This window comes from Cherax quadricarinatus, chromosome 52, assembly GCF_038502225.1.
Source record: "Cherax quadricarinatus isolate ZL_2023a chromosome 52, ASM3850222v1, whole genome shotgun sequence".
Classification (NCBI taxonomy): domain Eukaryota; kingdom Metazoa; phylum Arthropoda; class Malacostraca; order Decapoda; family Parastacidae; genus Cherax; species Cherax quadricarinatus.
The window spans coordinates 1358423-1373712 of NC_091343.1; the positions used below are offsets into that span (position 1 = coordinate 1358423).

A 15290-nucleotide genomic window follows, 5' to 3' on the forward strand; every position below is an offset into this window, starting at 1 on the left:
TCTCGATAATACCAAGACTCCAATTCCTCGGATCAAGTTTTTCTCGAAATCAAAGTCTCCATCTCCTTGGGTCAAATTTTTGGATTACCCCTCTCACTTTCACTCCCACCCAAAAATTTCTCGATAATACCAAGACTCCATCTCCTTGGATCAAGGTTTTTTGGATTCCCCCCTCTGGGGGTAAGCATTCAAATGAACTCCTCCTATGGGGCATGATGCTCTCTCTTACTACAGGTCTAAACAAGTCAAATGAACTAAGAAGGGTGTTTACTCGGCGGTCAGTGACGTCACGTGTTGACCCAGCACACAGGTTGAATCTTGTATACCCTTTTTAATTAATAAGGGGACATAGCAGTGACGTCACGCGCACACAGGCTGAATCTTGTCGATCCTTTTAGTTCATTCAAGTTAATAAGGGGACACATTTTTTCGTTAATACCCACAATTTCTTTACAACACAAGTCTAGACATTTTTTTAACTATTTCATCTCAGGTCACTCCCCACGAAGTAACCTCCTCCCCACCCTCCCAAACCCTCACACTCCAACCAACACCTCACAATTTTCACTCATAACCCCCAATTTTTCTCGTTTTAACCCTTTTAGTTCATTAAAGTTAATAAGGGGACACATGCATCAGAAAGTCACCACATCGCTTACATCCACTTTCGTTAAATTCACTACTCACAATTTTACATATTACGAAGTTAAATACGCACTTTTACTTTGAACATCTTCAAAACACTCTCATAAATCATTTGAATACTCACAAAAAATACCTTTATACATTTCCAAACAACACTGAAATACTCCAAAAACATCACTCGAACACCCCCAAATCACCTCTGAATACTCCCAGAACACCTTCATAAGTACTCTTGCACATCATTTGAACACCTTCATAAGTACTCTCATAATCATTTGTACACCTTCAAAAAACACCTTTGAATACTCACATAAACACCCTTGAACACCTTCAAAACACCCTTGAACACCCTTGATCACCTTCAAAAAAACAACATTTGAACACACTCAAAACACCTTTGAACACCTTTGAACATTTCCAAACAACACTGAAACACTTCCAAAAACACCATTTGAGTACTCCCAAATACACCACTGAATACTAAAACACCACTGAATACACTCAAAACACCACCAAAATCACCATGAAACACTTCCAAAAAACACTATTTGAGTACTCCCAATTACACCACTGAATACTACTAAAACACCGCTGAATTCAATCAAAACACCCTTCAACACCTTCAAAAAACACCTTCGAACATTTCCAATCAACACTGAAACACTTCCAAAAACACAATTTGAGTACTACCAATTACACCACTGAATTCTACTAAAACACCGCTGAATTCAATCAAAACACCCTTCAACACCTTCAAAACACCTTTGAACACACTCAAAACACCTTTGAATAACCTCAAAACACCTTTGAACACCTTCAAAACACCCTTGAACACCCTTGATCACCTTCAAAAAAAAAAAAAAACATTTGAACACACTCAAAACACCTTTTGATCACCTTTGAACACTTCCAAAAAAAAAAACACAATTTGAGTACTCCCAGTTACACCACTGAATACTACTAAAACACCGCTGAATTCAATCAAAACACCCTTCAACACCTTCAAACACCCTTGAACACCTTCAAAACACTCTTGAACACCTTCAAAAACACCTTTGAACATTTCCAAAACACTATTTGAGTACTCCCAATTACACCACTGATTACTACTAAAACACCGCTGAATTCAATCAAAACACCCTTCAACACCTTCAAACACCCTTGAACACACTCAAAACACCCTTCAACACCTTCAAAACACCTTTGAACACCTTCAAAACACCTTTGAACACCTTCAAAACACTCTCATAATCATTTGAACACACTCAAAACACCTTTGAATAACCTCAAAACACCTTTGAACACCTTCAAAACACTCTCATAATCATTTGAACACACTCAAAACACCTTTGAATTAACCTCAAAACACCTTTGAACACCTTCAAAACACCCTTGAACACCTTCAAAAAAAACAACATTTGAACACACTCAAAACACCTTTGAACACCTTTTGAATATTTCCAAACAACACTGAAACACTTCCAAAAACACCATTTGAGTACTCCCAAATACACCACTGAATACTAAAACACCACTGAATACACTCAAAACACCACCAAAATCACCATAAACTAAGATCAACACCCACATCCCACAACACCCACAACCCACAACACCCACAATTTTTTTCTCGTTTTAACCCTTTTAGTTCATTAAAGTTAATAAGGGGACACAGTACATCAGAAAGTCACAACACCCACACCTCCCATTTTTTTCTCGTTTTAACTAATTTCATCAGAAAAAGTCACATCAACAACCCACTTATAACGTCTTTTCGGTATCTCTAGTTCGACAACAACACCCACATCCCACAACACCCACATCCCACATCCCACACACACACACACACACACACACCCTAACCTAGCCTAACCTAACTTATCCTAACCTAGCCTAACCTAACCTAACCTAGCCTAACCTAACTTAACCTAACCTAACCTTTACCTAACTTAACCTAACCTAACCTAACCTTTACCTAACCTAATCTAACCTTGCCTAACCATTACCTAACCTAACCTAACCTAACCTATCTTAACCTAACCCAACCTAACCTAGCCGAACCTATCCTAACCTAACCTAAAATATATTGGAACACTTCCAAAAAATACATTAGAGTACTCCAGAATTACTTTGAACGACTCCATTTTTGGATATTTCCAAATTAGTTTTGAAAACTATATCATAAAATCGAACATTATTTTCTTGTTGGTAAACACACTCAATGGTAGAAATATTTACTCGATTTCCGAATAGAAACACTTTCCTCGCTCTGAGAGACTCATTGTGGGTCACCCCTTCCCCCCCCCCAACACCACTGGGTAATGCGGTTCACACCCAAGGTAGATTTAAGATAATCATGAACACCTGCGCCAACTCAGGACAGACAGACAGACGCCATGAAATGCGGGTAACATCCAAGGTAGAAAATCATCTCTTTCCAGACCAACTGTCTATCCTAACCTAACCTAACCTAACCTAACCTAACCTAATTCCTAACCTAACCTAACCTCACCTAACCGAACCTAACCTAACTCCATCAATCACCTCTATCCTAACCTAACCTAACCTAACCTAACCCAACCTAACTCCATCAAACACCTCTATCCTAACCTAACCTAACCTATCCTAACCTAACCTAACTCCATCAAACACCTCGAATACTACCTAACTTAACCTAACCTAACCTTACCTAACCTACCGAACCTAACCTAACCTATCCTAACCTATCCTAACCTGTCCTAACCTAACCTATCCTAACCTAACCTAACCTAACCTAACCTAACCTAACTTATCCTAAGCTAACCTAACCTAACTTATCCTAACCTAACTTATCCTAACCTAACCTAACCTAACCTAAAATAACGATCCTAACCTAACTTATCCTAATCTAATCTAACCTAACCTAACTTATCCTAACCTAACCTAACTTAACCTAACCTAACCTAACCTAACCTAAAATAACCTAACCTAACTTATCCTAACCTACTCACTTTACTTTGAACACCTTCAAAACACTCTCATACATCATTTGAGACCCCCTTTTCTCAATATCTCTCATCCACAACCTTTATCATCTCACTACAGAACAACCCCAAGATTACTTCGAACACTCTCATAAAGCATTTGAGTACTCACATAAACACTTTTGAACATTTCCAAACAACACTGAAGCACTTCCAAAATATCATTTTGATTACTCCCAAATAAGATTTGACAGCTCTAATTTATCTACACTTACACATTTCATTAAATTACATCTCATCCCCCCAAACTCCTCCCTCATTCTCCAGACTTTACAACATTAGCACAAAAAAACTAACTCATACACTTATGACATGAGACATTACCATATCTAACACACTGACTAACTTTGAACCAACTCTGAACACCACTGATCTTCTTCAAAAAATGCTCTGCACATCATTTGAACACCTTCAAAAAAACACCATCAAACACCTCCGAATACTCCCAAAAAACACTACTGATTACTACCAAATCACCACTGAATACTACCAATCACCGTCAAAATCACCAGAAACTAAGTTTAACATCACCATCTAACATCCTTTTTATAGAAATCCCCTCAAATCACTATAACCAAGAACTCCCTCCCCATTTGGCGCATGAAAAAAAAAAACAAACCTAATACGCAAACACTTAGTACATGATCACCATCAACTGAAAACATATCTTGTACACACACATAATATAAGACAATCACCAACTACAATCACCCATGTTCACTTACCTCAAAATCACTAATATCACAGAAAACAATCATTTTTATAAACATTTCACACACAAAAAAAAATCATATTTGACAATATCTAAGCGCACTCACCTCACTACCACCAACACACGATGTCTCACCTCACAGGACCGACGAGCTCACCTCCAGTGACGTCACACTCCCATTGTGTTACTTGGTGGTTGGTAACATCACACCTAACCCACCCTTGTTTCAACCTGTTGTACCCTACATTATCTAAGAACACTATATCCAAGACGATTACCAGATTTTATGATCCCCAACACCAAGATCACAGAAAACACACATTTTTATAATTATTCACACAAAAATCACGATCACCAATTCCATATCATGTTTACCGTCATCTATCAACACTAATCACCAAGATCACCAAAAAAAAATCTAAGATCATGCATCTCAAAACTACTATGATCACTGAAAACACTTATTTTTTAAACATTCGCACAAAAATAAGACATACACAAAAATACCACAACACTTCCACCAACATCTATAACATAACATGAGCACTATAACATATCACTATCACAAAAAAAAAATAATACACAGACACTCACATATTATACATTTCAATTGCAAATTTAAGACATGAGACATACACACCAAATCTAAGACATTCACCTCCAACTAAGACATACACATCACCCCTAAAACTTCCTTCCTTATTCATTCCGTATATCTCCTAGAGCTGTTTTAACCCCGACGGATCCATCACGACGTGGGAGCCAGAGGAACCATCACCACTCCAACACCACCTACTACACTCTGGCTCCTACGTCGTGATGGATCCGTCGGGGTTAAAACAGCTCTAGGAGATATACGGAATGAATAAGGAAGGAAGTTTTAGGGGTGATGTGTATGTCTTAGTTGGAGGTGAATGTCTTAGATTTGGTGTGTATGTCTCATGTCTTAAATTTGCAATTGAAATGTATAATATGTGAGTGTCTGTGTATTATTTTTTTTTTTGTGATAGTGATATGTTATAGTGCTCATGTTATGTTATAGATGTTGGTGGAAGTGTTGTGGTATTTTTGTGTATGTCTTATTTTTGTGCGAATGTTTAAAAAATAAGTGTTTTCAGTGATCATAGTAGTTTTGAGATGCATGATCTTAGATTTTTTTTTGGTGATCTTGGTGATTAGTGTTGATAGATGACGGTAAACATGATATGGAATTGGTGATCGTGATTTTTGTGTGAATAATTATAAAAATGTGTGTTTTCTGTGATCTTGGTGTTGGGGATCATAAAATCTGGTAATCGTCTTGGATATAGTGTTCTTAGATAATGTAGGGTACAACAGGTTTGAAACAAGGGTGGGTTAGGTGTGATGTTACCAACCACCAAGTAACACAATGGGAGTGTGACGTCACTGGAGGTGAGCTCGTCGGTCCTGTGAGGTGAGACATCGTGTGTTGGTGGTAGTGAGGTGAGTGCGCTTAGATATTGTCAAATATGATTTTTTTTTTGTGTGTGAAATGTTTATAAAAATGATTGTTTTCTGTGATATTAGTGATTTTGAGGTAAGTGAACATGGGTGATTGTAGTTGGTGATTGTCTTATATTATGTGTGTGTACAAGATATGTTTTCAGTTGATGGTGATCATGTACTAAGTGTTTGCGTATTAGGTTTGTTTTTTTTTTTTTCATGCGCCAAATGGGGAGGGAGTTCTTGGTTATAGTGATTTGAGGGGATTTCTATAAAAAGGATGTTAGATGGTGATGTTAAACTTAGTTTCTGGTGATTTTGACGGTGATTGGTAGTATTCAGTGGTGATTTGGTAGTAATCAGTAGTGTTTTTTGGGAGTATTCGGAGGTGTTTGATGGTGTTTTTTTGAAGGTGTTCAAATGATGTGCAGAGCATTTTTTGAAGAAGATCAGTGGTGTTCAGAGTTGGTTCAAAGTTAGTCAGTGTGTTAGATATGGTAATGTCTCATGTCATAAGTGTATGAGTTAGTTTTTTTGTGCTAATGTTGTAAAGTCTGGAGAATGAGGGAGGAGTTTGGGGGGATGAGATGTAATTTAATGAAATGTGTAAGTGTAGATAAATTAGAGCTGTCAAATCTTATTTGGGAGTAATCAAAATGATATTTTGGAAGTGCTTCAGTGTTGTTTGGAAATGTTCAAAAGTGTTTATGTGAGTACTCAAATGCTTTATGAGAGTGTTCGAAGTAATCTTGGGGTTGTTCTGTAGTGAGATGATAAAGGTTGTGGATGAGAGATATTGAGAAAAGGGGGTCTCAAATGATGTATGAGAGTGTTTTGAAGGTGTTCAAAGTAAAGTGAGTAGGTTAGGATAAGTTAGGTTAGGTTATTTTAGGTTAGGTTAGGTTAGGTTAGGATAAGTTAGGTTAGGTTAGGATAAGTTAGGTTAGGTTAGGTTAGATTAGATTAGGATAAGTTAGGTTAGGATCGTTATTTTAGGTTAGGTTAGGTTAGGATAAGTTAGGTTAGGTTAGGATAAGTTAGGTTAGGTTAGCTTAGGATAAGTTAGGTTAGGTTAGGTTAGGTTAGGATAGGTTAGGTTAGGTTAGGACAGGTTAGGATAGGTTAGGTTAGGTTAGGTTCGGTAGGTTAGGTTAGGTTAGGTTAGGTTAAGTTAGGTAGTATTCGAGGTGTTTGATGGAGTTAGGTTAGGTTAGGATAGGTTAGGTTAGGTTAGGATAGAGGTGTTTGATGGAGTTAGGTTGGGTTAGGTTAGGTTAGGATAGAGGTGATTGATGGAGTTAGGTTAGGTTCGGTTAGGTGAGGTTAGGTTAGGAATTAGGTTAGGTTAGGTTAGGTTAGGTTAGGTTAGGATAGACAGTTGGTCTGGAAAGAGATGATTTTCTACCTTGGATGTTACCCACATTTCATGGCGTCTGTCTGTCTGTCCTGAGTTGGCGCAGGTGTTCATGATTATCTTAAATCTACCTTGGGTGTGAACCGCATTACCCAGTGGTGTTGGGGGGGGGGGGGGGAAGGGGTGACCCACAATGAGTCTCTCAGAGCGAGGAAAGTGTTTCTATTCGGAAATCGAGTAAATATTTCTACCATTGAGTGTGTTTACCAACAAGAAAATAATGTTCGATTTTATGATAAAGTTTTCAAAACTAATTTGGAAATATCCAAAAATGGAGTCGTTCAAAGTAATTCTGGAGTACTCTAATGTATTTTTTGGAAGTGTTCCAATATATTTTAGGTTAGGTTAGGATAGGTTCGGCTAGGTTAGGTTGGGTTAGGTTAAGATAGGTTAGGTTAGGTTAGGTAATGGTTAGGCAAGGTTAGATTAGGTTAGGTAAAGGTTAGGTTAGGTTAGGTTAAGTTAGGTAAAGGTTAGGTTAGGTTAAGTTAGGTTAGGCTAGGTTAGGTTAGGTTAGGCTAGGTTAGGATAAGTTAGGTTAGGCTAGGTTAGGGTGTGTGTGTGTGTGTGTGTGTGTGTGTGGGATGTGGGATGTGGGTGTTGTGGGATGTGGGTGTTGTTGTCGAACTAGAGATACCGAAAAGACGTTATAAGTGGGTTGTTGATGTGACTTTTTCTGATGAAATTAGTTAAAACGAGAAAAAAATGGGAGGTGTGGGTGTTGTGACTCTCTGATGTACTGTGTCCCCTTATTAACTTTAATGAACTAAAAGGGTTAAAACGAGAAAAAAATTGTGGGTGTTGTGGGTTGTGGGTGTTGTGGGATGTGGGTGTTGATCTTAGTTTATGGTGATTTTGGTGGTGTTTTGAGTGTATTCAGTGGTGTTTTAGTATTCAGTGGTGTATTTGGGAGTACTCAAATGGTGTTTTTGGAAGTGTTTCAGTGTTGTTTGGAAATATTCAAAGGTGTTCAAAGGTGTTTTGAGTGTGTTCAAATGTTGTTTTTTTTAAGGTGTTCAAGGGTGTTTTGAAGGTGTTCAAAGGTGTTTTGAGGTTATTCAAAGGTGTTTTGAGTGTGTTCAAATGATTATGAGAGTGTTTTGAAGGTGTTCAAAGGTGTTTTGAGGTTATTCAAAGGTGTTTTGAGTGTGTTCAAATGATTATGAGAGTGTTTTGAAGGTGTTCAAAGGTGTTTTGAAGGTGTTGAAGGGTGTTTTGAGTGTGTTCAAGGGTGTTTGAAGGTGTTGAAGGGTGTTTTGATTGAATTCAGCGGTGTTTTAGTAGTAATCAGTGGTGTAATTGGGAGTACTCAAATAGTGTTTTGGAAATGTTCAAAGGTGTTTTTGAAGGTGTTCAAGAGTGTTTTGAAGGTGTTCAAGGGTGTTTGAAGGTGTTGAAGGGTGTTTTGATTGAATTCAGCGGTGTTTTAGTAGTATTCAGTGGTGTAACTGGGAGTACTCAAATTGTGTTTTTTTTTTTTTTGGAAGTGTTCAAAGGTGATCAAAAGGTGTTTTGAGTGTGTTCAAATGTTGTTTTTTTTTTTTGAAGGTGATCAAGGGTGTTCAAGGGTGTTTTGAAGGTGTTCAAAGGTGTTTTGAGGTTATTCAAAGGTGTTTTGAGTGTGTTCAAAGGTGTTTTGAAGGTGTTGAAGGGTGTTTTGATTGAATTCAGCGGTGTTTTAGTAGAATTCAGTGGTGTAATTGGTAGTACTCAAATTGTGTTTTTGGAAGTGTTTCAGTGTTGATTGGAAATGTTCGAAGGTGTTTTTTGAAGGTGTTCAAGAGTGTTTTGAAGGTGTCAAAGGTGTTTTGAAGGTGTTCAAAGGTGTTTTGAAGGTGTTGAAGGGTGTTTTGATTGAATTCAGCGGTGTTTTAGTAGTATTCAGAGGTGTAATTGGGAGTACTCAAATTGTGTTTTTTGGAAGTGTTTCATGGTGATTTTGGTGGTGTTTTGAGTGTATTCAGTGGTGTTTTAGTATTCAATGGTGTATTTGGGAGTACTCAAATGGTGTTTTTGGAAGTGTTTCAGTGTTGTTTGGAAATGTTCAAAGGTGTTCAAAGGTGTTTTGAGTGTGTTCAAATGTTGTTTTTTTTGAAGGTGATCAAGGGTGTTCAAGGGTGTTTTGAAGGTGTTCAAGGGTGTTTATGTGAGTATTCAAAGGTGTTTTTTGAAGGTGTACAAATGATTATGAGAGTACTTATGAAGGTGTTCAAATGATGTGCAAGAGTACTTATGAAGGTGTTCTGGGAGTATTCAGAGGTGATTTGGGGGTGTTCGAGTGATGTTTTTGGAGTATTTCAGTGTTGTTTGGAAATGTATAAAGGTATTTTTTGTGAGTATTCAAATGATTTATGAGAGTGTTTTGAAGATGTTCAAAGTAAAAGTACGTATTTAACTTCGTAATATGTAAAATTGTGAGTAGTGAATTTAACGAAAGTGGATGTAAGCGATGTGGTGACTTTCTGATGCATGTGTCCCCTTATTAACTTTAATGAACTAAAAGGGTTAAAACGAGAAAAATTGGGGGTTATGAGTGAAAATTGTGAGGTGTTGGTTGGAGTGTGAGGGTTTGGGAGGGTGGGGAGGAGGTTACTTCGTGGGGAGTGACCTGAGATGAAATAGTTAAAAAAATGTCTAGACTTGTGTTGTAAAGAAATTGTGGGTATTAACGAAAAAATGTGTCCCCTTATTAACTTGAATGAACTAAAAGGATCGACAAGATTCAGCCTGTGTGCGCGTGACGTCACTGCTATGTCCCCTTATTAATTAAAAAGGGTATACAAGATTCAACCTGTGTGCTGGGTCAACACGTGACGTCACTGACCGCCGAGTAAACACCCTTCTTAGTTCATTTGACTTGTTTAGACCTGCAGTAAGAGAGAGCATCATGCCCCATAGGAGGAGTTCATTTGAATGCTTACCCCCAGAGGGGGGAATCCAAAAAACCTTGATCCAAGGAGATGGAGTCTTGGTATTATCGAGAAATTTTTGGGTGGGAGTGAAAGTGAGAGGGGTAATCCAAAAATTTGACCCAAAGAGATGGAGACTTTGATTTCGAGAAAAACTTGATCCGAGGAATTGGAGTCTTGGTATTATCGAGAAATTTTGGGGTGGGAGTGAAAGTGAGAGGGGTAATCCAAAAATTTGATCCAAGGAGATGGAGTCATGGTATTGTCGAGAAATTTTGGGGTGGGGGTGAAAGTGGGAGGGGGATCAGATGAGATCATAAGAATTTCGAAAACCCCATAGGGAAGAATCCAAAAAAAAAACTTGATCCGAGGAGATGGAAACTTTCGAAACCCCCATAGGGGGGAATCCAAAAACTTGGTAATATCGAGAAATTTTGGGATGGGCGTGAAAGTGAGAGGGGGAACCTCAAAAATTTGATCTGAGGAGATGGAGAGCACAAGAAAATGAAATTCAAAAAAAATTCGAAAAAAATCGGAAAAAAATTCGAGGCGCGGGGGCGATCCGGACGACGCTGCAGAAGGCGCAGCAGAAGGCGCGGGCGGGGGTCGCGAAGGGCGCGGGCGGGCGCGCGGGCGGGGCGGGGCGCGCGGGCGGGCGCGCGGGCGGGGGTCGCGAAGGGCGCGGGCGGGCGCGCGGGCGGGCGCGCGGCGCGACGGCGGGGTCGCGAAGGGGGGGTCGTGGGCGGGGGTATTGGTTGGGGGGTCAAGGGTGAGGTAGTCTCGAGGGCGAGGTCATGGTCAAAACCGGAAGTAACACCTAGGTGTGAAAAGGTGACCCTCCAGCTGCTGGTCCTAGACCGGATACCTCGCTCAGTGGAAGGCCTAACCCGGAAGTCCTCGCTCAGTGGAAGGCCCAAACCGGAAATTCCTCGCTCAGTGGAAGGCCCAAACCGGAAGTTCCTCGCTCAGTGGAAATTTTCACTACTTATATATATATTAACAAGTCGGCCGTCTCTCATCGAGGCAGGGTGACCCAAAAAGAAAGAAAATCCCCAAAAAGAAAATACTTTCATCATTCAACACTTCCACCACACTCACACATAATCACTGTTTTTGCAGAGGTGCTCAGAATACAACAGTTTAGAAGCATATACGTATAAAGATACATAACATATCCCTCCAAACTGCTAATATCCCGAACCCCTCCTTTAGAGTGAAGGCATTGTACTTCCCATTTCCAGGACTCGAGTCCAGTTATGTAAAAATAACCGGTTTCCATGAATCCCTTCATATATATATATATATATATATATATATATATATATATATATATATATATATATATATATATATATATATAATATGTGCCGAAAAGGCAGAACTTGCGATCTTGGCTTAAATAGCAACGTTCATCTTGCCGTATAGGACAAGTGAAAATTTGTGTATGCAATAACTTCGCCAAAATCATTCTGAACCTAACAAAAAAAATATATTTGATTGTATTTGTTTAGTATTAAATTATTATAAACGTATTTAAAATATATTTAGTTGGGTTAGGCTAAAATAAATTGCTCTTGATATAATAAGGTTAGGTAAGTTTTCTAAGATTCTTTTGGTGCAAAATTAAAATTTTTTACATTAACATTAATGAAAAAAATATATCTTTAAACGTATAAAAGAAAATTTTAAATAGGACTTAATTTTAAATGAGTTCTTGCTAATTGGCCAGTTTTACATATTCGGCACGACATTATATATATATATATATATATATATTATATATATTTATATATATATTATATATATTTATATATATATATTATATATATATATATATATTATATTTATATATATATATTATATTTATATATATATATTATATTTATATATATATATTATATATATTTATATATTTATATATATATATATTATATATATATATATATTATATATATATATATATTATATATATATATATATTATATATATATATATATTATATATATATATATATATATATATATATATATATATATATATATATATATATTATATATATATATATATATATATATATATATATATATATATATATATATATATATATATATATATATATATATATACAATAAGATCACAGTAAACAGGTGATATCAAAATATGCAAAACAACCACTGTGAAAGAATAGTGAAATTCCAAGCGCTTTCGCGACTTCACACATTATAGTTCCTTAATAATGTGAAAAGTCACGAAAGCACTTGGAATTTAACTATTCTTTCACAGTGGTTGTTTTGCATATTTTGATATCACCTGTTTACTGTGATCTTATTGCATATATATATATATATATATATATATATATATATATATATATATATATATATATATATATATATATATATTTATTATTATTTATTATTATTATTATTATTATTATTATTATTAACACACTGGCCGATTCCCACCAAGGCAGGGTGGCCCGAAAAAGAAAAACTTTCACCATCATTCACTCCATCACTGTCTTGCCAGAAGGGTGCTTTACACTACAGTTTTTAAACTGCAACATTAACACCCCTCCTTCAGAATGCAGGCACTGTACTTCCCATCTCCAGGACTCAAGTCCGGCCTGCCGGTTTCCCTGAATCCCTTCATAAATGTTACTTTGCTCACACTCCAACAGCACGTCAAGTATTAAAAACCATTTGTCTCCATTCACTCCTATCAAACACGCTCAAGCATGCCCGCTGGAAGTCCAAGCCCCTCGCACACAAAACCTCCTTTACCCCCTCCCTCCAACCTTTCTTAATTAAGCCGACCCCTACCCCGCCTTCCTTCCACTACAGACTGATACACTCTTGAAGTTATTCTGTATCGCTCCATTCTCTCTACATGTCCGAACCACCTCAACAACCCTTCCTCAGCCCTCTGGACAACAGTTTTGGTAATCCCGCACCTCCTCCTAACTTCCAAACTACGAATTCTCTGCATTATATTCACACCACACATTGCCCTCAGACATGACATCTCCACTGCCTCCAGCCTTCTCCTCGCTGCAACATTCATCACCCATGCTTCACACCCATATTATATATATATATATATATATATATATATATATATATATATATATATATATATATATATATATATATATATGCGTTAAAATCACAGTAAACAGATATCACAATATGCAGAACAGCCACTGTGAAAGAAGAACGAAATTCCAAGCCCTTCAAGGAGCTATATTAATAATATTATTAATAAAAAGTTGTGCATTACTAAAGCAGATAAAATAAATGCAATAGTAATTATGAAAGAAAATGATTACCAAGAAAAAATGAGTAATCTCTTAGATGATACTGAAACCTATTCTAAACTTAGGAAAAATCCCCTAGAAACCGTTAACAGCAATTTCAATAAAACAAAACTTCTACTGAAAGGCAAAGATGAATTAATCAAACAATTTACTTCCACTAATCCATCTTACATGTATGGACTAATAAAAACACACAAACCAGGGAATCCAGTCAGACCAATTATTAGCTCCATAGGGTCAGTTTCATATAAATTATCCAAATGGCTTGTTGATATTTTGAGCCCTATTGTCGGCAAAATTTCTAACTTTAATGTTAAAAACAACATAGACTTGGTTGATAAATTAAGCTCCTTGACTGACTTAAATGATTTTAACATGGTTAGTTTTGATGTTACTTCCTTGTTCTATCTAATTTCCCTACTCGGAACAAAAGTTGTCTGGGCAGCTAGAACTATGCTCTGAAAAACGTCATATTGGCAACCAAGATCACCTACCTGACCCATAGTCAGGACATCCCAATTGAGCCCACCCAAGTAATTTTTCAGTCCCATGAAGTCGGCCAAGCGAAAATCTGGGACAGAGATTTGATTGCAGTTATCTGGGTAATTCCATGATGTATTGAAACTAAGTGATTCGTGATCACTTTCCCCAAGCTCATCATTAACCTCTAGATTATTAATTAGTGAATCTTTGTTGGCAAGAACCAAGTCAAGCAGACTGTTTCCTCTAGTTGGTTCTGTCACAACCTGTTCTAAAAAGTAATCCTGAACCGTATCAAGAAAGTCACTAGACTCAAGATTTCCTGTCATATTGTTCCAATCAATTTGTCTAAAGTTAAAATCTCCCATTATCACCACATTTACATATCTAGATGCCTTATGAATTTCGTCCCATAATAGCTTACTGCACTCCCTATCAAGGTTTGGGGACCTATAAATCACACCCAAAATTAATTTGTCACGTCCCTCGAGAAACTGTAGCCAAACCGATTCAGTGTTCGATGTTTCTAATCTTATATCATGTCTAAGACAACAATTTAAATTTTCTCTGACATACATCGCCACACCACCACCCTTCCTGTTGACCCTATCAGTGTGGAATAGTTTATAACCCTGTATGTTGCATTCAGAAGGCATTTCTCTATCTTTCAGGTTGAACCAGGTCTCTGTTATACCAATAATATCTATATTACCTACACTTGCAAGTAATTTTAGCTCATCTATCTTATTTCTTAGACTCCTACTATTTGTATAGTAAACCTTAAGGGAGCTAGTCACTCGTTGCCCTCTACTATCTCTCATTGTTTGTTGATCAATTGATTTGCCATTACTAGCAACTTTATTTTGAATATTGTCTTTTAAACATATCCCTGAGGTATCCCGGTAATAACTGCTGTTTTTAACCCTAATGCTGCAGCCTGATTGTTTCCCACAAACACCCATACCTCTATAATCTATCAGTTTAAATTCCTAGACAAGCCATCAATTACCCTCTCAATTGAATTGGCTAATGTAACCACTCCATCCCCAGAGAGATGAACCCCATCCCTTGCATACATATCACATTTGCCAAAGAAAAGGTCCCAGTTATCAATGAATGGGTTTGCAAGTTCCTTGCAGTACCTGTCTAGCCAGCAATTTATCCCAATTGCCCTAGACATCTGTTCATTGCCCACTCCCTTTCTAGGCAAGATGCTACATATGACTGGGATTCCACCATTAGACTTAACTACTTCTATGGCTGACCTGTACTTATCCAGCAGCTCTTCTCTCCTGCCCTTCCCAATGTCATTACCCCCAGCACTAAG

At 37.3% G+C, this 15290-nt stretch overlaps 1 protein-coding gene across 2 annotated transcripts in view; it reads left to right on the top strand.

Moving 5' to 3' along the window:
* The window catches only part of LOC128696794 (phenoloxidase-activating factor 2), a 153721-nt gene that overhangs the window by 95234 nt on the left and 43197 nt on the right, over positions 1-15290 (top strand). The window lies entirely within an intron of this gene.